The 23,792-nt window shown below is 50.9% G+C and overlaps 1 long non-coding RNA gene across 2 annotated transcripts; it reads right to left on the bottom strand.

The window, feature by feature from the left end:
- Window positions 1-6,926: 6,926 nt before the first annotated feature.
- LOC120966391 (uncharacterized) lies at window positions 6,927-12,706 on the bottom strand. 2 transcript variants are annotated; one of them, XR_012187631.1, is made up of 3 exons: window positions 11,678-12,570; window positions 9,498-9,633; window positions 6,927-8,167 (listed from the first exon to the last, which is right to left on the bottom strand). It is a non-coding gene; the product is annotated as an uncharacterized lncRNA (long non-coding RNA). The 2 variants fall into 2 exon arrangements; XR_005759943.3 differs by lacking the exon at window positions 6,927-8,167 and having other exon boundaries at window positions 9,168-9,633; window positions 11,678-12,706.
- Window positions 12,707-23,792: the final 11,086 nt, after the last annotated feature.

Genomic DNA, 23,792 nt, shown 5'->3' with positions numbered 1-23,792 from the left:
TGATCATAGATTTTTCCAAGGGAAGTATCGGAAAATCATGTTGTAAAACAAAACTCTTCGAAACGAACGAATGGGAAGCTCCAGAATCAAACAAAACCGTGGCAGGTACTGTGTTGACAGGGAACGTACCGAGCACGATGTCTGGGGCATTCTGCGCCTCTTCCCTGGTCACATGGTTCAGGTGACCCTTCTTGTGGTTGTTGTTGGGATTGAAATTGTTGCGCTTGGGGGCTGGGTTGTTTCCACCATTGTTTGGCTTGGGGGCCGAGTTCCTTGGTTTTGGGCACTGTTTAGCATAGTGCCCTTCACCGCAAGCATAGCAGGTGACCCCTGGATGGTATGTGTACTCCTTGTCTCTGGCATGAAATTTTTTGACGGGCCTTGGATCAGCAGTCGTGGATCTCCTTGCTTCTGTCCTTGGAACCCCAGTCTTGCTTCGGTTGTTGCGAGCAAGAGTCGTCTTGTCCCTCTTTCGCTTACGGAGATCCTCCAGACTACGGCGCTCATTCTCCAAGGTAATGGCCTTGTCAAACAGAGTTTTAAAATCCGGGAAAGTGTATACAACCAGTTGGCATTTTAGTGCTGGTGCCAGGCCGTCCAGGAATTTTTCCATCTTCTTGTTTTCTGTCATATGCTCGTCGTAGGCATAACGGGATAGCTGGGTAAACTGACCATTGTATTCTTTCACTGACATGCCTCTCTGCTTCAGGTCATCATACTCTCTCTTCTTGATTTTTATGATGCTCCTGGGGATGTGTGCCCCACGGAAGCCTTCCTTGAACTCTTCCCAGGTGATGTTGTGTTCACTGGGATGCATGTGTAGGAAGTTTTCCCACCATGCTGCAGCTGCTCCAGTAAGGTAGTGTGGTGCATAAAGCACCTTCTCATGATCTGAACACTGAGTAATAATCAGTTTCCTTTCAATGTCACGAAGCCAATCATCGGCTTCCAGCGGCCTATCGGTGTGAGCAAAAGTTGAAGGGCGAGTCTTCTGTAACTCAGATAACTTGGAATGTGGTTGATGGGGTTCGCGGTGGTTTCCCATATTGATGACATGATTCATCATCTCTTGGTGCTGTTGTTGGCTTTGTTCGAAGAGACGGCAGACTTGAGACAGGGCTGCTTCGCTGTCCTGTTGACTCGCCTGACCCTGAGTGAAATTGTTGCTAGTCTGTGTCCCATAAACCTCTTTTGGCTGATTGGGCATGGAGCGAGTCCACGGACGAGACATTTTTTCCAGTCTGGGGTATTATTTTGCAAAACCCATGAGAAAAACCGTGTAGCACAAGGAAAAACTTGCAAGGCAACAATTTAAAAGACCTCAAGGTTTTCAAGGAAACATAAGCGATTTCGCACGGAGAGGAACTGCTTAGCATATATCTTACACACGAAAAGCAAACACATGATACAGCACTCAGGATGCGCGTACACATTCCTGACATGTTATTTAGGCTAGCGTACTCCTCCGGAAGGCAGCAAACACACCAATACAAACTAGCGCACAGATAAAACAACACATCATACCAGCAGACATAACGCGCGGCTATTCGGCGCTCTCAGTCGGAGATGGTGAAGATTTCCTTCCCCTTGCCGATGGCAAGACTTAGCGGTCCAGGAGAATCAACCTCCACCTCCTCTCTAGCTGGCTCCTGGCGCGTAACGCTGCGCTGCGGTGATGGCGCGGGAGCGACAGGTGGTAGAGCGGGTGCGGCAGGCGAAGCAGCTCTGACTGGAGTAGGAGCGATGACTCGGTCGAACTCCTCAGTGGTAGGCAGACGGCGAGCAGTGGCCAAAACGGCCGGTGCATAAGAGGCTGAAGACGAGACGAAAGTCGGAGGCAGTGCCGTGTGGAGAAGCTCCTTCCTGCTGGCAGGACCGCCCCGGACTAAGTCCATGCGGGCAGCCACAAGATCGTCTATGAGGTTGTCGAAAGACTCCTCCAGAGCCTTGAGATACTCCACAACCATCTCAATGGCTTCATCTCGCTCTCCCCGATGGCAGGCGAATGCATAGTGACTGGTGTATGGCACATGGCATGGGAGGTAGCGGTAGCGACGAGTCTTCATCGTAGGAAGAATGTCCCGAAGACGAGCTATCGCCTCACGGGCAGCCATCTGCATGGCATGCCTCTCCGTAGGCATGGCCCTTCCCACAAAACAGAAGTGGCGAGCTGCAGAACGTCCTCCCTTGAATTGCACCACAGCTTGGTGCATAGACACGTCGTCGCTGAGCTTGTGCTGATAGAGCGTGAACTCCGGGCGAGCTGCTGGCCCGATCGCGATCTTGGTGATGGAGACGAGGAGCTTGACAAACCCCTCGGGCACGTTTGTGAACACTCGATTCTCACAGCTGCTGCCAGCCATCTACAAAAGTAGGCAAAAATTCTGAGTAGTCATGTCATAAATTTATGATGACCAACAGAAAATAGCTACAATTGCAAAATGCTGAAAAAGCACAAAAGACGCTAATAACCGATTAGCGATCGCACCTAGTGGCTTCCTACAGTCAGCTTGGCTCTGATACCAAGCTTGTCACGACCGGTTTTCAATAAAATAATTATTGAGAGACCAATCCCTTTTACGGACCAGTAAGGAAGAATTCCTTCTCACTGGTAGACAATATCTTGGTCACAGAAGAAAAATACCAGGAGTACTGAATAAAATACAAGGTTGAGCGGAGACTGCCCAACAATTTATTACATGCACGCCGATAAAACAAGACGGCGGATAGGGTGGCAGAACTACTAACTCACGATAATAACGGTGGTGGAAATATCACCGTGAAGCGAGTGATATGACTCCTGAAGACTACAGCTCTTCGAGCGTTGGAGTGAGGCTCGAGGAGACTTGTTGCGGGTGGCGGAAGCGTATAGAATACAAGTGACCAATATCCGGGATCGCGCAGGACTGACTGGGACTCCTCTAGGCGTCGGACGCGCTATCAAACTCTTCATCCAAGAGATCGCCTTCGTCAACATCTGGCCAAATCAACAAGCCAGGTGAGTACTATGAAAGTACTCGCAAGACAGTTCGGACATAAGATATAACAAATGTAAACATGAAGCGTATGAATGAATTAACCAGTGCGTTCAGACATAGAGATAGTACACACTGGGTGCCAAACGAGGGTCTGAATGACTCCTCGAGAGGAAACTGCAAAAATAGTAATACTGGTGCCAAACGAGTGTCTGAATGACTCCTCGAGAGGAAACTGCAAAAATAGTAATACTGGTGCCAAACGAGGGTCTGAATGACTCCTCGAGAGGAAACTGCAAGAATAGTAATACTGGTGCCAAACGAGTGTCTGAATGACTCCTCGAGAGGAAACTGCAAGAATAATAATGCCACAGTCGGGCGTCGGGGCGACACCACATAAAGGGCTTATAACAGAAAATAAAGGCAGTGCGTGCCACAGTCGGACGTCTGAGCGACATCACATAAAGGGCTTATATTTAAAGTAAGAAACAAAAACACGCCACAGTCGGACGTCTGCGCGACGTCACATAAAGGGCTTATATTGTAGCTCAATAATTCAGTAGCTCGAGATTATAAATTATTACAAGTACGAGACAAATATAAGGTTAGTCCATCCACAGTAATAATAATTAAACTAGGTTTACCACTTGAGCTTGTTCACCGGGGACAAGTTTTCCACGCGGATAGATATGGATATACTGATTACACTACTTGATCATGGATACGATGGCTTGGAAGAATTTGACTCTGCAGAGTTTGTACTTAACCACAGCCAACGGATTTCAGTAGTCACGGGGACTAGTTCCGTTTACGGTGTTTTGGAAGAAACACGTCTAACCAGTACACACCCATTCAACATTCCGAAGCCAGGGATCACCCTCGGCAACGTTCAAGAAAATCCTTGAGACGTGGAGGCTACAACCTTGCGTAGCATGGGATCAAATTTCTATACGTGCGCTCTAAGGGGGTGCCCCCCCTCTCGGTCCCAACCGGAAACACCCATGCCCCCTGACCGGATGACTGGCTTTAATCCTGGGCCAAGGAACCATCATCCCGGCCCCTCTGTTTGGTGTGTACACGGAAAGAGGTTACCAACTTACTAAACCGCACCCTGGCAAATGAAACATGTGGCAGCACGGAGGGGAAAAGAACGATAACGTGGCTCCGTCCACGTTAACGTCGGAATTCGTCGGATGACGCAAGGCTGGTATGCTACAACAGTACCACCTTGCTGCCCTTCATGTCACCACATGATTAGGCCATCTCTCACCAGAGATCATCGCGACTTTGGAAAAAGCGGGTAGTTGCCTCACAAGCAACGAGGTACTCACTGACACTCATATGCCACGCACAAACTGTCACGCGAACATGCAAAACACCTATCATATCCAAGGTTCAAACATGCTTGCCTGGTTCGGAGAAGTCGGAGTCTAGCTCGGCGAAGTTCGTGGCTCCGTCACCTCTTCCGGAACCTATGGCATAACGAAAACGGGCACTAACGTGAAAACCAACGCGTGCATAAAAATTTCTCCAAATTTTTTCCAAGTAAATCCCATAAAAAACTAGACAAAATTTTAAGACTGTCAGAAAAAGAATCACTCAAAAATCCCTTTTTATTAAAAAGTTATAAAGGTTTCTGTCCAGGGACTCATTTGTAATGAAACAGAAAAGTTCCAGGGTTTAAACTGAGAAAACAGAAAACGCTTCGGAAAGAAATGCGCCAGCTAAAAAGGGAAAACGTATTTTTGCCTGAAGGCGCCAACAGAAAATGGTTCGAGGGAGAATAGAACAGAGGCTGACATGGGGGTCCACATGTCAGGTTCAAAAAGCTCGCCGGCGCCCGAAGACTGCGGTGGACGCCGGCGTCGAACCACGGCGAGTCAGGAAGATCGGAGGGTACCAAGAGCTTCAGCGTGTCCTTCCGCGTCGGTGGGTGGTGGACTCGACCGACGGAGAGCACCACGTCGACGCCGACACTTTCTCTGGCGGACGGCGGTTCGGGTGATGGTGGGGAACTCCGGTGGTGAGCTGCAAACCTCGAATTGAAACACGGGTCAGAAGAGTGGATGCATAGGGAAGCTATTGGCAAGAGATGGGAGGCGGAGGTGCACGCACGGGGGCGAATCGAGCTGGATCCCGTGGCGGGTTGCGGCGGCCGGAGTCGAGGAAGGAGACCTCCTCGGGGCTCTTCCAGTGGCTAGGCGTGCTCTAGGTGGAGTGCAGAGGTGGTGTGGGTTCGAGTTGAAGCTCGGGGCCTCTATTTATAGGCGGATCGAGGGGGTGGCCGTGAACGGAGAATCTCCGGCGAGCGATTACGGCGAGGTAGTGGTTGAGCAGGTGGTTTGAGTGGCCAGGCAGCATCAGTGGGGTTTACTAGTGCCGTTCACTGCTAAACTGAGTTGGTCTTAGCGTAATGGCGTCGGTCCATGGTGGGGGTGGCCGCACGGGCACGTCGGCGGCAGAGAGCGCGCTCCGCGCCCAGCGGTTCACGACGAGGGTGGCAGCGCGTTCTGGGGAGTGGAAGGCCACGCGGCGAGCTCCGGTGGCTTGGGCGGCGCTGGGTGGCGCCGTCGGCGCCGCGCCTCTCTTTGGCGGCCGCAAAGCCGCCGCTGGCGTCGGTCACGGGGCGGCACACCTCCTCCTGCTCGTCGCCGACGTCCGCAAGCGTACAGGCGCTCGTGCGGTGCAGGAACAAGGGGGAGGGGACGGGGAGCAAGGCGACATCGAGGCACTGTCGAGATCGACAACAAGTTCTGAAGAAAACGATAGTGTACTGAAACTGTTTCTGAACTTTATTGAACTTGACATTCACAATGCACTGCAGGTGTTCGACAGAAGGATTTGGCAATGAGAAAAAATTTCCTGGGGCTGGGACTTGGTGAGGTGACCACTCAGTGTACCCAGAGGCTGCCTGATTTTACTTGGAATATTTGGAGAAGGATTTGAATGAATTTCACCAAATTTGACAAATCTGGTCCAAACTTGCAGCAAGTGTAGTTTGAAAAATTTGAACTGAAGACCAGTGGATCTTCATGGATCTTGGTTGAGGGTTCAAAGGACTAGGAAGGGGAGTTGGTTTGGGGGCAAAAATCAAAGCAGAGATGGTAGCTCCTTTGTAAATCTCCAAGGGCTAGAATAGAAGACATAAATTTATTTGATAAGATTTAAATGGAAAATAATTATATGGAGAGGTACAACTTGCTGGATTGGATGCAAAACATGATCCAAAGATGAGGGAAGGTTTAGGAGAGTGGATTTGCACTAAGGCCATGGCAAGAGGGAATTGTTGAAAGTGGTAAAGGATCATTCCAAAAGCCATAGTGCAAATTTCAAAGAGATTTTCAAAAGGCATTTTTCTCAAGTGAAAAGTATTTTGTCTTGAGTCAAAGTAAGAAGGAAAGGACCTCCAAGACCAAAAGCAAGTCTTGGGTGAATCCAAAATAAATAAAAACTCTTGCCATAAAAAAAATATTGAAAGGGAGGTTTCTTTGGAAGAAAAAATTTAAATCACCTCCCTCAAGTCAAATAAAATCTTTTGAAAAATCCAAATAAAATTTTGGGTGTCAAAGTGACCCAACAACTCCTTGGTGGTCGAATGTTTTTTTGCAGAAAAGCCCCCAAAGAGTTCGGCCACTGCTTACAAGCCCAAATACTACTCATATGCCATTGGATCTCAGATCAAACAACCTCGAAGCTCGTACCACCGTGGCATCCAAGCTGCGAGAGCACCTGATGTTTTCTCGCACGGGAGAATATGAGGTGCTCCTGCATCGTAAATTCTATGGTGATACGAGTTCACGGAGATCTAACGGCACACAGTAGGAGGTTTGAATATCTTTGCAATATACGCCTGAGAGAGTTTGGGAATTGCGCAGAAAGTACAAGTACTACACATGTGGCATCTCATCACAGATGATACGACCTAGATGCTCGTATCACCGTAGCGGCTAATTAAGCTACGGGGAGCACCTAATGTGAGCAAGGGGGAGCCGTTGGATCCAAGATCCAGCAGCACACACGAGGCCTGAATGTTTTATTTGCAAAAAAAACCTTGGAGAGTTTGGAAATTGCGCATAATTACAAAGACTACTCCCAAACCATTGGATCTCAGTTCCAACGACGAAAAAACTCATATCACCATAGCATCTAAGCTGCGGGGTGGATGTGATATTCTATGCCGCTGTCATTTTTGTTCGTAAACGTGCAAAATACGTGTAACTCGTGTCGTTACTTGTCTAACCGCGTAAAGTGTTTGTTCAAAAAAGCCATCCTACACTGGAATATTGGAACAACACACGGGGGTCCCACTTGTCATTGATCAAATTTGTACCTAAAACTAACAAATCTGAAAGACGAGATTCGAACTGGCAACCTGGACCACAAAGCGTAAGTCGATAGCCTGAAACAACAAAAGTTGTTGGCTTTGTCCCATAACTTGATTTTATACAGTATTACGTTGAGTAGAGTAGAGGGAGTGGCCCATCAACATGTGCATGACTGTTGACCCACTTGCTGGTGGGTTCCAAGTCTGCGATCTCTCTCTCCTCTCCTTTAGACGCACGGGCACACACGAAGAGCGGCGCTAGCTTGCCTTGGTGTTATCTATTTTATATATAGAAAGTACTTTACGGGTTAACCAGAAAAAAGAGAGTTAGCTAGAAATTACCACAAAAAATAGGAACATCTAGCCATTTATTTGACCGACTAACAATTTACATCGTTCGATCTAACTAAGGGAAAATTAATTACCCACCTTTGCCATTACATATCCTACTGGTAGTTATTTTCCTTTGCCATATATTATGTGTAGGCCCATGATATTGAAGACTCAAAGCAAAACGTTCCAAAAAGAAAAAATACTCATCCTGAAAAAAAAACTCAAAGCTAAAGCTCAAAGGAAAAAAAATAGACTAAATAATGAACACACGATCAGGTCTTCCCTCATCGCTTGATGTTTCCTTCCTTCCCAGCAAGGCTCCCATCCCATCCTTTCAACTAGGCGCCGCCACAACCTTTGGCCTTGCCCTCCAGCAGATCGTCGACGCGCACAGGCCTCCGTCTTCTTCCCTTCTTTATTCCTTCGTCCGCGGAGTGCAAGCAGTAATCGGTGATCTGGTCCTGCAGATGGCTTCCATCGAAACCATGCTTCAGAAATAGCACCGGCAGCCACGTTCAAGCGCGTACTCAGCGATCTGTCATGAGAGATAGTAGATGCAGTCAAGTTGCGGCGATGTTAGGCTGGACTCACAAGATTGCGCTGTCATGAGAGATAGTAGATGCATTCAAGTTGGCGGCGATGTTAGGCTGGACTCACAAGATTGCCGAAGGGCAGTGCTTGCACCAGCGGATGCACAAATTGCTATCCATACAAAGGAGCCCATCAATTTCTAGGTATCCTTGCTTTCTGGCACTTAATCTCACCAAGTATCTTTTCTATTTTTTTTGGCATTTGTTCAATCGAGTTCCTAATAGGTGGAGCACACAGACTAGGACCTTCGCCTGAAGGTTGTCCGTGGATGCTGCCACGCTCTCCATTGTTTATTGTGCAGTTTCTGTTAAAAAAATTCTAACCATATCTTGGTATCTTCGCCTGCCATTCTTACTAATATTTAGTCTAATTAGGTTTTCTTTGCTACTGGTGATGATTTTGCAGTAATTGATCCATGCATTACTTTGTGTTCTTTGTTGTTAGTTTGAAATAGTTGATCTGTAGCAGATTGAAAACAATTGATTTCCTATGAGATGCTGAACTGAGGGTTCCTTTTATGAAAAGTGTGCCTTATTGTGCAATTACAACTGGAGATATATATAACACGGTACACCTCCGTTTTAGAGTATCTACCTATTATATATAAAAAGTACCCCCTCAGTCCCATAATATAAAATGTATTTTGACATTATATTAGTGTTAAAAAATGTCTTATTATGAGACGGAGGGAGACTTGACAGGGTAATCAGAATAAAGGTAATTAGCTTAGAAAATCTCACAATAATTAGAAATATGTGACCTTTAATTCAGTGTGCCTATTTCCAATCAACAAGCTACAACCATTAGATGTTCGTAAACCAGATGGGAACTTTAAATCTCACAATCCCATCAAGTCTGAAACCCATGAGCTATCAAACCATCCCACGATTGATGTAAAAAAAACATCCCACGATTGATGTAAAAAAACACCCCACGATCTATCCAAAAAAATCCCACGATCAGTTAAAAAAACATCCCACAATTATAATCTCACGGCCCCAATAGGTTGAGCGACTAGACCATCCCACAATTTATGATCTCATTACCCCAACAGGTTGAGCGATTAGACCATCCCACAATAGAAACCTCATGATCCCAACAGGTTTGACCATCCATGAGCCATCAGACCATCCCACAATAAAAAGAACAGGCACAAAAAAAAGTTCAGAGATGCAATCTCTCCAAACTCTCACATTAATGTACAGAGATTTGATTGCCCAAACCAGAGCAATTACGCCTCAAGGGTTAATTGTCCTCTAGACTAGATGATATACCTTGTACATCATCTTCCTCCCGCGAACGAGACATCAAAGTCAACTTCCTCCAACCAGTGGCACATCGGCATTGTCTTCCTCCAGCGGACACCAGCTGGCTCCATCGAGCAATCAGATCACCTCAAGTAAGTACCAACTGCACGAAATTAATCAGGCCTATTAAGGATCAATAATACTTCAATTATACTCTAGGAAGTGCTCATCTAACAACATCTGACATGTTAGATTGGAAGGTTAATTATATTGAAATAGAAAAACTATCATGTGTATTCTAGATTAAGTAATGCAATTCTATAGGTGTGGGTTCATGTCTTAATGGTGATGCCATGGATGTTGGTTCCCGTGTATTCACGTTAAAATAATTTACTCTAGAAGACTAGAACCACACTGCAGGTATAACAGACAAAAATGGGATTGCTTGCTGCGATATAGAGAAACACATGTGGTGCATCAGATGGTTTTCATATTCGACCAACCTCAAATTCGATAGTGGGTTTCTGTCTTAATACCACAGCTCCGTTTTGAAAAAAGAGATCAAATCAATAGTCAAAAAATATATTCATTCATAATATGGTTTCATATATCTATTCCAGTTAAAAAAAATCTTAAATTTACTTTGTGATCACATAATCACTGGAGGCCATTGCAAAATAAAATTGTGTATTTATAAAGCTGTCATGTCGTTATATACTTACTTTACTAATCAACATTTTGTTCTTATATTTTTAGGGCCTCAAGGAGTATGGCACCTAACCACTGAATTCATTGACTACACGAAACAAGACATGGACCATCAAAGTTAAAGTCTCAAAGTCTTACGACTTTAGGACACAATTAACTTATCAACTAATGAACTCATTAGCACTGATAAGATTTTGTGAGATAAAAAGTTCCAAGTATTACATATATAATGTCTCTTCAGTTTTCCTTTTCCGAAGCTTGCTAATGTTCTCTCTGTGTAGGGAAATGCAATCCATGCTTCTATTGGGAACAAACTGTCAATAAATTTAAAGCAAAAAATAAAGAGGACTCCATCTACATAATTAAGACCTTGAAAGTTTGAGAGTATGAAAACTACCGACCATTGAAGAACAATATCAAAATAAGTTTTCCTTTTTGATACAACAGGGATGGAAGTGGATAAAGAAAAATCAAAGTTTTTGGACTAACACTTCGAGTTTTGCTTATAGTGATACCTTGGAGAGTAGGGTGAATACTGATAAACACTGCTCAGGTATGACCAGACTCCAATACCAAAGAACAAGCATTGATCAATTAGATTTATAAACATGATTTGATTAGTACAATGGAACCAATAGAGCGGGTACAACAAAGGGACGAGCATTCTTCGAACTTCAAACATCGGTGAGATTGGATTTGTTAATCTAAACTATGGAAAAGTGGTGTGGCTATCAGTGTATGTATGTGTGAATTAAGCATGGCAGTGGGAAGCATCTTTAGTATCAAATGTGGCCATCGGGATCCTTGTCAGTAGTTAATGATGATAATTAGTGCTGGCAGGCATGGTTGACATGGACAACCTAATGGGAGACATGTTATCAGGTAAACCGATACAAAAGGAGCAACTCAAGATGCTGAACTTGGTTAATTGTTCAGGGATGGTTACCACTAATAAATACTAAAATGTGCTTCATGAAATGTGGAATTATTTGATTCCAGCAGATAAAAGAGATCAAAAACATCTTTCCAGTTCATATTTACGCCTTTCCTCGATATGGCATCCGATTTGGACCATTCTTTATAGCGCTGTGATGAACTGATGATAGGTCTCTATGCTTTATAATGTTGTGATGATAGGTCTCTATACTGTTATGATAGAGCTAAAGGAAATTACTCTGAACAGAACATCCACCAATCCAATGGAACTGATATATTACCAGGATATATTCTTGTCATCTCTTTTTTATCATTCTAGCTACCAAACATCTGTGATACATGACAAGTATGACGGAAATCTGAGATTAGATTAGCATGTACGTACACTTCCCTGACCAAAATTCAGTTAATTTCGAGAGACTGAAATTCAATGTTGATTTGCCATATACAAACACAATGTTTCCTTACAAATGGAAAGGAGCAATTGTAGAGTCGCGAAAAGGAAAAATTCTAAAAGATAAAGATGGTAATATGACAGAGTCGCTGAAAGAAAAAATGGGGACCTGTAGTTTGAATTGAAGAATGTTGCCGCAGTAGGGGATGTGAATGATGTGTTGAGCTGCCTCGCGCAGAAATAGCGGCAATGCGTTTGGTTTGCGTGCTTGGGGAAGAAAATGTCTCCAGCTCCCTCATACTGAAGCTGGATCCAAGAGGCTGCGGGCCTGCAGGAGACGAAATCCGTGACAAAATCACTGCACAGACGCCATCATAAATCCAGCCCCATTTACCAGCCTAGGAGACGTACGAGGAGCCAAACCAGCCGCCGTCGATGGTCATCCTGTGGCAGCACCAGCTCCAGTGGTGGCTTGAGGTGAGGAGGAGCAACCTCAATACAGCGGATGAAGAGAGCAAGCTGATGAGGGCTATCCAGCAAAACCAATTTTTGTGTGAGAAGAGAAAATAAGGAAATGAGAAAGGGAATGAGTGGAGAAAAGAAGAACGGAGAAGCCGAGAAGACTACAGAATGGGGAAAGTGAAGAATCATACTGGTGGGACCCATGAAGCTAATGACGTTCTGTACATGCATACAGTGAGAGCAAACTATGTGACGTGAAAATGTAAGCCAGCCTTTGTACTACTGACTGCACGTGTATGAAGGCAACGACCTACCAACAAAATTTCTTATGGATAAGTATATAGAAATAGATAAACTAAATCTTTTAACTATACAAAAAACACTAAATATAAAATGTGATAATATTGCACAGTGTGAGCAAATTAACCTACGATTATACAAAAATAATGAAAAATGTTAAATTTATGATTACAAAAAAAAACAACATAATAAAAATGTCAGAAAAATACAAATGTAATTTGACGAATGCAACTGATTATGAAACTATAGTATGGCATGTATAATTAGTAAGTAAATCATCAACGGACAACACATGTATAAATACATTAGGTAAAACCCAAATATGCCAAAGACAGAACTATGTTGGGAAAGGTCTTATAGTTAAAAATGTCATTACATTCTGTTTCAATTTTTATTGGACAAATCAAATAATATATTCTCACACTTAACTTAATGAGATCCTAGCCCGCGCATCGAGCGGGCCACTTGCCTAGTTATAACTAAAAAAGTTTGGAAAATAGAAGAATCTCCTAGAACAAAAGACATTGTGGCTGGTCGAGACGGAGCTAACCACACCAATCCTCCGTGCCACGTTAGCATGACGAAGCTGTGTGGCTAGTGGGGTGTTTTCAACCGACTGGCTGGGTCTCGAGGTCGAACCATAGGTACTACGTCTGATACAATATGTTTTTACACACACATTTTTCCTTTGTGCCGAGACGTGGCACACCCTACCGCACAGGTTCGGGGTCATCCCGGGTGGTGCACGCATATATTCTTCCTTCCCGAGACGTGGGACACCCTACCACGCATTTTCTGGTTCCTCCTCGGTCATAGCGCCGAAGCAAGCAAATTAGTCGTCAAATCACAAAAGACCACCTTCCCCGCCGAGTACATCAGTGAAGCACCATGGCTAGCTAGTTAGGCTAGTGCGACCGATTAGCTAGGCCGCCGCCACATTTGGTTTTTCACCCCTCTTTTATCTCCTTGTCGGCAGGTAAATTTAAATATCCACCGCGGCGTTGCTCTGGTGTTTGGGTGCGGCAGGATTTTTAATTTTTTGATTGACGGGAGCAGGCGCGGCAGCAATTTAGTCACGATGACTCCGCCTGTAAAACCCACTGCTCGCTGATGTGAAAAGTCGTCGACTGGTGTATTCCCATGGTGAAAACCAAAAGATTCACCCCGCTCCTCGGCTGGCTCCCTCCACCTTCCCGTAGATTGCTTTGCCTTTCAGCCGTTTCGCCCCCTTTGCTTCCCCTCCCCATTGTTTCTACCTGGTGCCATGGCGGCGCAGCAGATCATGGAGTCTAAGATGAGTCGCCTGACACAGGAGCTCCATGACAAGGATGCGGAGGTCAGGGCCAAGGACGTGGAGCTCCCTGAGCTCAAGGAGGAGAGGAGTTCCATGCTCCTCCGTTATGTGCGGGTGTCGGAGTAAACAACCACGGGTAGCCTAGCGGGCTCCCCCTGGCTCTTCAAAAATTGTTAGGCAGAACAAGCCCTCAAGCGTCCAAGACACATGACCGCCTTCCTATGGCCGGCTGGCCCACCGGCCGGCTTCCGGAAGGCGGCAAGCCTATGCTGGCCCTCACGAAAAGGGCCGACTCCCAGTCGCCGGCTATGAGAAGGCCGTCTCCTAGCAGGCGGTCAGGTGTCCCCCCCTCAAAGTCTACACCCCCATAACGGCGATGAGACAGGGCGTGGCTACAGTAGAGCCTGCCACCCCCGAATCCCGGAGCACGCATGGCCACATTGCGCCGTCCGGCGCAGCACTGTTGCCATGTTGACCATGACGCCACCCACGACAGGCTGTCAGTACGGCCCGTATGTGGCGGGCCCCGCCAGCCAGAGAGACACCCGAAGGCGGCCAAGCCTCCCCCAGTCGGCCTGGGACGTAGCCGGCCCCCGTCAGCCGGCTACCTCCCTCCCTCGAAGTATGTGCACCATTTAGGAGACAAGACGAGGTAAGGCTACAGTGAGAGCCCCCCAGGTGGCGGCACTGTAGCCATGCTTACCCCGGCAAAGCCCTCGTCATCAGGGGCGAGGCTACAGTGACCAGCCGCCGACACGACCCCCAGGTGGTGGGGCCGGCAGCTGGCGGGACCCAGCGGCCGGCGGAGAAGCCAGCGGATACAGACACTGACGGCCTGGACCCGCATCCAGCCGGATTACCATTGTACCCCTGGGGGGTAGGCCTATATAAACCCCCAGGGCACCCATGCAAAGGGTTGATCTCTTAGAGTTTTAGACACCACATAGAGAGAAGAGGAGAGCTAGCCTTGCCCTTCTTCTTCCACTAGCCAAACAACTCAAGGAGCCACTTGTAGCCACTTGTGTTGATCTAGTGATCATGCGGAGACCCCGCAGAGTAGGACTAGGGGTGTTATCTCCACGAAGAGCACCGAACCTGGGTAAGATTCGCCGGCGTGCATGTCTTCGCCTTATCCCGTTTCCAGGCACCGGCGATGTCTTACTGGCTCCCACAATGATAAGCCACCCGTTGGCATATGTCGCACCTACCCCCGACATTTGGCGCCCACCATGGGGCCAGCTGTACCGTCGTCCGGAGGCCTGTTCTGGACGGGAACCCTTTTCCTTCCCAGCGAGCGTAGCTAGCCCGGCCCGCCCGATGGTGCTTGCCTCGACGCGCTGCAAGGCGTCGACGACGCCTGCGCGGCGAGCTGCCTCGCCGATCTTCTTGGCGAGGCTCGCATCTCCGACGAGCCTGCGTCCGACGCTGGCACAGACTGCCCCGAGAGCCGCCTCGTCAGCGTCCTCGACCAGCTTCACGTCTCCAGCGAGCCTGCTGTGGATTTGGAGTTGGTCGGCCCCACCGACCCGATGCTTGTCGACTCCGACACGGCATCGCTTGACGCCTTCCCCACCAACATGGTGATCATCGACGACCCTCTTCCTCGAGCCGACAGTGGCGGCAGCACTGTCACTGAGGTGCTGGTCATCAGCCACGGCGCCGCCTCAGGCGAGAATGCCCACGATGCCCTACAAGCGGCGCTACACGACCTGTCCGCCCCCATCCCGGCCGACGCCGATGCCGAGACACTGGAGGCACGCCGCCTCGCCCTCATCGCGGAGGGCCAGAAGATAGCATCCATGAGACGCCTCACTGAGGCTCACCAGTGCGAAGTCGACCGCGCCGCCTTTGGGACGCCGCCTCCTGGCGGGCCGAGCCGAGCCGGCATCGTCAAGAAGTGCGGCGCGGCCATCGCCAGCATGCTGGGAGCAGACCGCCCCGTCTACGCCACGCCACTCGAGAACCTGCGTGCCGCTCAGGCGGCCGTAGACGAGCTGAACGGGCTGGAGGCCAACGAGCTCCCCTACATGACTAGACGCATCCAGCAGGTGATCGACGCGGCCGCAGAGCGGCATGAAGCCAGCGCCCGCGCTGAAAGTCCTCCCCCACGCTGAGAGCACGACGCGACATCCCGGACGCCGACTGCAGGCGGCCCCCGCGCAAGAAAAGACAAGGAGCCGGCTGCTAGCTGCAGTCGGACTCGGCTCACCATCGAGCGCGACGCAGAATGCCGCCCCCGAGCTGTGGAACGACGAGGCAATCCGCCTCCTCCCCCGCCTCGTGGGGAGAGATATCCCACCCCGCCGCCTGTTACGCATCCGACTCTCGGCGGCCGACTAGGCCACCGCGAAGGAGTCGGCGAGAATGACGCCTGCGACCGGATCGACTGCCTAGCGCGATCCTTGGCGCTAGAAGAAGAAGATGATGTCGGCCCGCCTTGCTTTGGCCCCCGCATCCGCGATGAGCCCTTCCCCAAAGGGTCCTCACTCCCAAGAGACACACCAAAATACAACGACTCCGTGAAGCCGGAAGACTGGTTGATCGATTACTCCACCGTAGTCCGCATAGCAAACGACAACAGGCGCGTTGCCGTGAAGTACGTCCCGCTCATGCTTCAAGGCACGACACGCCCCTGGTTGAACAGCCTCAAGCCCTACAGCGTCAACAGCTGGCTAGACTTCACGGAAGTCTTCATCCGCAATTTCACCAGCACATACAAGCGGCCTCCCAAGCCCCACCAGCTCTCCTTGTGCGTTCAAGTGCCCAGTGAATCAACTCGTGACTACCTCACGCGTTGGGCTGAGCTCCGCAACTCCTGCGAAGGGGTGCACGAGGTTCAAGCCATAGAGTACATCACCGCCGGGTGCCGAGAGGGCACCCTCCTCAAGCACCGGCTCCTCTGCGACGAGCCGACTACCCTCGACGAGCTGCTGATCATAGCAGACAAGTACGCCACGGCCGACTCTTCAATGAAGACTGAGCTTTGAGTGGATGCCTCTGGAAAGGTGCTCGCTCCGGCTCCCAAGACGCCGACTGGTGACTCCAATCGACGCCCGTACCCAAATGACAACAAGCGCAAGGCCCCTATGCCGCCTTCCACCAGTCGGCAAGTAGCCACAGTCGAAGACGAACAACCTAAAGGGTGGCCCATGCCCAAGAAGCAGAAGGGCGGCAGGCCGGCTTGGCAGCCGGCTTTCTCCTACGAGCAAACCCTTGATGCCCCCTGCAAATTCCACAGCGGCGCGAAGCCGTCCAACCACACGACTCGGAAGTGTCATTCGCTCACGCGAATCTCCAAAGGCGAAGGGCTGGTGCCGCCTCCACCTGCTGGCCAGCCACCTCTAGCCCCTCAGCAGCCGGCTGCTCGACCAGCAGTCGGAGCCATTCAAGACAAGTTCCCGGACGAGCATGCCGCCTACGTCGTCTTTACAAGCCAAACTGAAGACAGGCGCAGTCGGCGCCGACAACACCAAGAAGTCAACGCGGTCGCCTCTAACAACCCAGAGTTTATGCATTGGTCTGAGAAGCCTATCAGCTGGAGCCGGGCCGATCACCCAGAGGTGATGCCGTCTCCCGGCTCTTATGCATTGGTGTTGGACGCCAACGTCGCGACAGAAAGGCGAGCTGCCCATTTCTCCGGTGTACTGATTGACGGTGGGAGCAGCATCAACATACTGTACCGTGACACCATGGAGAAGCTGAACATCAAGACGAAGCAACCCATGCCAAGCCAGACTGTGTTCCATGGCATCGTACCCGGCCTGTCCTGCTCACCAATCGGCAAGATCAAGATAGATGTTCTGTTCGGAGACAAGGATCACTTCCGCCGAGAAGCAGTCTTGTTTGGAGTGGTGGATCTAGAGAGCCCTTACCACGCGTTGCTTGGCCGACCAGCCCTTGCCAAGTTCATGGCTGTGCCCCACTACGCCTACCTCAAGATGAAGATGCCAAGTTCAAAGGGGATCATCACCATAGCCGGAGACTACAAGAAATCCTCTGAGTGTGCTGCAGCCAGCAGCCGGCTGGCCGAGTCCCTCGTGATTGCCAAAGAAAAAAAGATGCTGGACCGAGTCGTGGCCATGGCCGGCAAGCAGCCGGCCCTGTCCCCTGACCCCAAGGAATATGATGTTCAAGGCTCCTTCCAGCCGGCCAAGGAAACAAAGAAGATACCTTTGGACCAAGAGAACCCGGAGAGGTTTGCCGCCATTGGAGCAAACCTGGACAGCAAATAGGAAGGCGAGCTCGTCGATTTCCTCCGTGAGAATCGGGACATCTTTGCATGGTCCCCAAAGGACATGCCGGGTGTTCCGAAGGATTTTGCCGAGCACAAGATACACGTCCGAGCAGACGCAAAACCAGTCAAACAACCTCTCCGCCGACTGTCGGAGGAAAAGAGAAGGATTGTAGGAGAAGAGATAGCCCGGCTTCTGGCAGCCGGCTTCATTATGGAGGTGTTTTTTCCAGAATGGCTTGCCAACCCGGTCCTTGTATTGAAGAAAAACAATAAATGGTGCATGTGTATAGATTATACCAGCCTCAACAAAGCCTGCCCCAAAGATCCGTTTGCCTTACCTTGAATTGATCAAGTTATAGACTCCACAGCCGGATGCGAGCTGTTGAGTTTCTTGGATGCTTACTCAGGCTACCATCAGATCAAGTTGGATCCAGCCGACCACCTGAAGACCGCCTTCATCACACCATTCGGAGCTTTCTGCTACCTGACTATGACATTCGGCTTGAGAAATGCCGGTGCCACTTTTCTGCGTTGGATGCAGAAATGCCTCCTCAAGCAACTCGGCAGAAATGCCCACGTCTATGTAGACGAGATTGTGGTGAAGACGGAGAAGCGTGGCACCCTGCTGGAAGACCTCAGAGAAACATTTGACAACTTGCGCCGGTTTCAGATCAAGCTCAACCCTAAGAAATGTGTGTTCGGAGTACCAGCCGGCCAACTTCTAGGCTTCTTGGTCTCCGAACGCGGCATCGAGTGCAACCCAGTGAAGATCAAGGCCATAGAGAGAATGGAGATTCCTACCAAGCTGTGAGACGTCCAAAAGTTTACCGGGTGCCTGGCCTCCCTGAACCGCTTCATCAGCCGGCTAGGAGAGAAGGCTCTCCCCTGTACCGACTCATGAAAAAGTCCACCCACTTCGAGTGGAATGACCAAGCAGACCAAGTTTTTCACGAGTTGAAGAAGATGCTGACCACGCCACCTGTCTTGGCGGCGCCAACTGAGAAAGAGCCCATGCTCCTTTACATTGCCGCGACTAGCCGAGTGGTCAGCACAGTTATTGTGGCCCAACGCCCAGAAGAAGGCCGGGATCAGTTAGTCCAGAGGCCGGTGTATTATTTGAGCGAAGTACTGTCCACCTCGAAGCAAAACTACCCGCACTACCAGAAGATGTGCTATGGAGTGTACTTCGCCGCCAAGAAGCTGAAGCCCTACTTTCAAGAGCATCCCATCACGGTCGTATGTACTGCCCCGCTTGCCGAGATCATAGGCAGCCGGGATGCATCCGGCCGGGTGGCCAAGTGGGCCATTGCGCTAGCTCCTTACACGATCTTCTACCACCCTCGCACCGCCATCAAGTCCCGAGCATTGGCCGACTTCCTTGTCGACTGGACCGAGACCTAGTACCTACCGCCGGTTCCTGACTCCACTCATTGGCGGATGCACTTCGATGGATCCAAGATGCGCACCGGCTTGGGAGCCCGCATCGTCCTCGCCTCTCCCAAGGGCGACAAACTCATATACACATTGCAAATTCATTTTGCCGCCTCCAACAACGTGGCCGAGTACGAGGCGCTCATACATGGGCTCCGGCTTGCCAAAGAGCTCGGCATCCGCCGGATCCTGTGCTATGGCGACTCGGATTTGGTAGTCCAACAATCATCTGGCGACTGGGACGCCAAGGACGCAAACATGGCGAGCTACCGATTCCTCGTTCAGCAAATCAGCAGATACTTTGAAGGATGCGAGTTCCTCCACGTGCCACGGGCCGACAACGAGCAAGCAGATGCCCTGGCACGAATCGGCTCCACCTGACAAGCTATACCGACCGATGTCTCTCTTCAACGCCTCCTCAAATCGTCTGTCAAGCCGTCTCCAGAATCAGACTCCATCTTCGTACCACCTGACCCTGATGCAGTCGGATCCGACTTGGGGAACCCAGCTGGCGGCTCGGGGACTTCGACAGGCGGCTCGGGGACTGCCGTAGTCGCACCCGGCCCGGGGACTTCAGAACCCGGCCCGGGGACTGCAGCAGTCGGCCCGGGGACTGCAACGACACAACAGGCGGTGGCCGACTCCAACTCTTCACCACCCAACCGACCCACCCTGGTCGCAGTAGCCGTATTGGCAATAGAAGAAGTCACAGCTCCATCATGGGCCCAACCCATCCTCAACTTCCTGGTAAACAGAGAGCTGCCGACTGACGAGATCTCGGCAAGAGAAGTTCAACGCCGAGCCGGAGCATACACAATAGTAAACAGAGAACTCGTTAGGCGCAGCGTCACTGGAGTGTTCCAGCGCTGCGTCAAGCCAGAGAAGGGCATAGCAATCCTCAAGGATATCCACCAAGGCGAATGCGGCCACCACGCGGCCTCAAGATCACTTGTCGCCAAAGCTTTCCGCCATGGGTTCTTCTGGCCGACTGCTTTGGAAGACGCCAAGGAATTAGTCAAATACTGCAAAGGGTGCCAAGTCTTCAGCTCCAAGAAACACCTGCCGGCTTCTGCACTCAAGACCATCCCCCTCACCTGGCCCTTTGCCATCTGGGGACTGGACATGGTGGGCCCATTCAAGACGGCGCGCGGCGGCATGACACATCTGCTTGTTTCCATGGACAAATTCACCAAGTGGATTGAAGCGAAGCCAATCAAGAAGCTGAACGGGCTGACTGCCGTGACATTCATCGTAGATATCACCACCTGGTATGGCGTAACACACAGCATCATCACTGACAATGGCACGAATTTTGCCAAAGGAGCACTGGCACGTTTCTGTGCGACACAGGGCATCCGACTGGACTTAGCGTCCGTTGCCCACCGCAGTCAAACGGCCAAGGCGAGCGAGCAAACGGCCTCATCCTCTCCGGCATCAGGCCCCGACTGGTCGTACCACTGGAGCGTTCGGCCGGCTGCTGGCTCGACGAGCTGCCGGCCATCCTCTGGAGTCTGCGTACTACCCCAAACAAGTCAACCGGCTTCACCCCTTTCTTCCTTGTATATGGTGCCGAGGCTGTCATCCCAACTGACATTGAGTTCGACTCACCTCGGGTCACCATGTACACGGAGGCGGAGGCCAAGGAAGTGCGAGAAGACGGCGTTGACCTGCCAGAAGAGGGCCGGCTGTTAGCACTCAGCCGGTCCGCCATCTACCAGCAGGGTTTGCGCCGTTACCACAACCGGAAGGTCAAGCCAAGATCCTTCCAAGAAGGCGATCTTGTGCTCCGGCTGATCCAGCGAACAGCCGGCCAACACAAGCTCTCAGCCCCTTGGGAAGGCCCCTTCGTCATCAGCAAGGCCCTAGGCAACGACTCCTACTACCTGCGCACAGAAGCCGAAGGCACGCAAGAGAGATGATTCCGGCTAGGAGTCGGAACGACCATGGAACGCCAATCTCCTCCGAAGGTTTTACAGTTAAATGCAGTATGTACCACGCTACCTTTTGTATTAAGTACAAGACAACGGGCCCCCCGAGGAGCACTCGGGGAGTACCCTCTTTTATCTATATATGATGAGTGTCATACCTATGAATGTATTACTACATTTGTTTTCCATTCCGGCACCGGGTTCGATCAGTCGGCCCGGGGACTTGCCGCCTTGAGTTATATTAAAGTTCTACCTGCAGTCAGACAAGTAGTGTGCCGGCACCCAAGCCCTCTCTTGTTGAAAGTCGCAGCTCGAAGAATCGACTGTCCGACTGGCAAGAGTCAAAGCAGGAAAGGATGCCCACACGAAAAACGGCTAAGGACTAACGAACTTATATAACACAAGTCAGCCTCCCACCAAGCCAACCGGCTGTCAGAACAGCCGGCTGGCCGGCTTCCCATTCACCTTGCTACAATCTAAGAAAGCTAGAGTACTTTCCCTCCCAAACGGCCAAGCCCTTCCCCAGCCACAGACTACAGAGCAGCTGTCCGGCTGGGAAGGCGGCGACCAAGGGAGGGCGGCAAAGGAAATAGCCAAAAGGATGAAAAGCAAATACAATCGAAAGCCAAGCACATGCATGATTATATTTACACAAAAGGCCTTCGAAAGGCTGGCATTCAACATAGTTTGAATACACCCCCAGTGGGTGGAACTGCGCAAACTTAACAAATATTGTTCAAAGAGTAATAAATAGGAAAGCAAAGGTGGCGGATCAGGCCAAAGGTGCAACAGGCGAGCCAGGCAGGTCAGTGGAGACGACAGTGCTGGCTGGAGGAGTGGCCGGCTGGCGAGTCTTGGCTTGATCATCATCGGCTGCAGGCGGCGCGCTCGCACGCGCCTCGTTGCTGGAGGCATGATCAAGCTGAGGCTGGCCGGTTGCTCTACCGTCTGGCATGGCGTCTTCACCATCCTCTCCCTCCTCCTCTTCGCCCTAGTCACTAGAGTCGATCTCCTCCGCCGAGTCTTCACCATCCGCTGGGTTCAGCCCAAACCACTCCTCCGACTGAGCAACGCCGTCATCATTCACCTCAGGGGCAAAGGCACTGGTGTCGGTGTAGTCGGCGATCGCCGAGGCGCGCTGGATGATAGCCGGCCGCACCGCCTCCAGCTCCTCGTTGGCCTCCTGCCGCCAGGTGGTCAGCTGGGCCAAATCCAGCCCAGGATACCAAGCTCGGACGAACTCCAGCGCCCGCCTGGCACCTAACCGAGCTGCAGAAGCCTTCCAGGCCTCGAAGCGGCCAACCGCTACCTCCAGCCAGTCGGCAGTCCGACTGGGGGTACGGGGAACCACCTTGCCGGGCCAGAGGGCGGCCAGCACTTGCGCCCCAACGCGCTGAAGACGGCGGAGCATGCGGTGAGCCGGCTGGAGGTGGGCTTGGATCGCCCGAAGCCGCTCCTCAAGCGACCGGCGAGCATCCGGCGCAATCTCAGCTCCAGCCTGCCTTTGCGCATCGCGGTGGGCCTCGATGACTTGGCTGGCGGCAACGGAGTAACCAGGGAAGTACTCTGCACAAGTAAGAAAGGAAGAGAAAAAACACAATGTTAGAAAATGGAGCAAATGGCAGGCGGCAAGCAAAGGGATGAAGAAGAAGGCGGCCTACCGTCAACCAAATCTTCGATCTGTCCGTAGCCGTCGCTCAGCGCTTGCCTTGCCTCAGCCCAGCTCGCCGCCTCGGTCTCGTATTCGGCTTGGAGGGCGGCCTCGCTGTCCTGCGCCGCCTTCAGGGCCGCCTTATGGCTCTCCTGCTGGTCGGCCAGCTTCTTGACCAAGCGGTCGCGCTCCTAACCCAAGGCGTTGTACTCGGCTTCCTTGGCGCGAAGGGCGGTCTGGGCCCCACCCAACTGCTCCCTCAGGTCAGCATTGGCCTCTGCAGATATGGTAAAGGAGAAAAAAGCAATAAGAAAGAAGTCTCCATGAAAGATCCGGCCTGACTGCTCAACAGTCGACCTGAATCTCGGGGACTACACCCAGTGGGTGCGCTGACGCGCCCCCACATGAGATAAAAGATGAAGCACTTACTCCGGCTCTCAGTCAGATCAATGGTCTTCTGGTTCAGCTCCCGGGCCTGGGAGTTGAAGGTAGCCGCGCGGAGGTTGTGATAGTCCTGCAAATAGGACAGAGGAGCGAATAAGAATAAGATAGCAATCGAAGTCTACTAAGAAGTTCCAAGCCGCCTGCTCAGCAGCCGACTCGGAACTCGGGGACTACACCCAGTGGGTGCACTGACGCGCCCCCACGGAAGAAATCAAGAACAAGAAACAAAAAAGCGGGAAGACTCACCCGAATGGCCGTCCGCGTCGCGAGGAACTCTTGAGTATACTGCTTCAACACGGTGGCCTAGGATTGAAGCCGGTTCCGGACTTCTTGCGCCGCCACGTTCAGCATGGCCGTCCCACCACCCGGCGTCCACCCCGGCGAGCTGGTGCTGGCCGTCTCCAGATCCTGGGCCGACGAGCTAGAGCCCGCGGCCTTCTACGGGTCCGGCGCCGAAGTCGCCTTCCCTGCGCGCTGGCGCAATGGTGACCGGACGACAAGGTCTGCCCTCGCAGCTGGCTCGCCTCCGACCGGTTGCAT

This window comes from Aegilops tauschii, chromosome 6 (genome assembly GCF_002575655.3).
Source record: "Aegilops tauschii subsp. strangulata cultivar AL8/78 chromosome 6, Aet v6.0, whole genome shotgun sequence".
NCBI classification, from domain to species: Eukaryota; Viridiplantae; Streptophyta; class Magnoliopsida; order Poales; family Poaceae; genus Aegilops; species Aegilops tauschii.
This window is presented reverse-complemented; position numbering and strand designations above follow the sequence as displayed.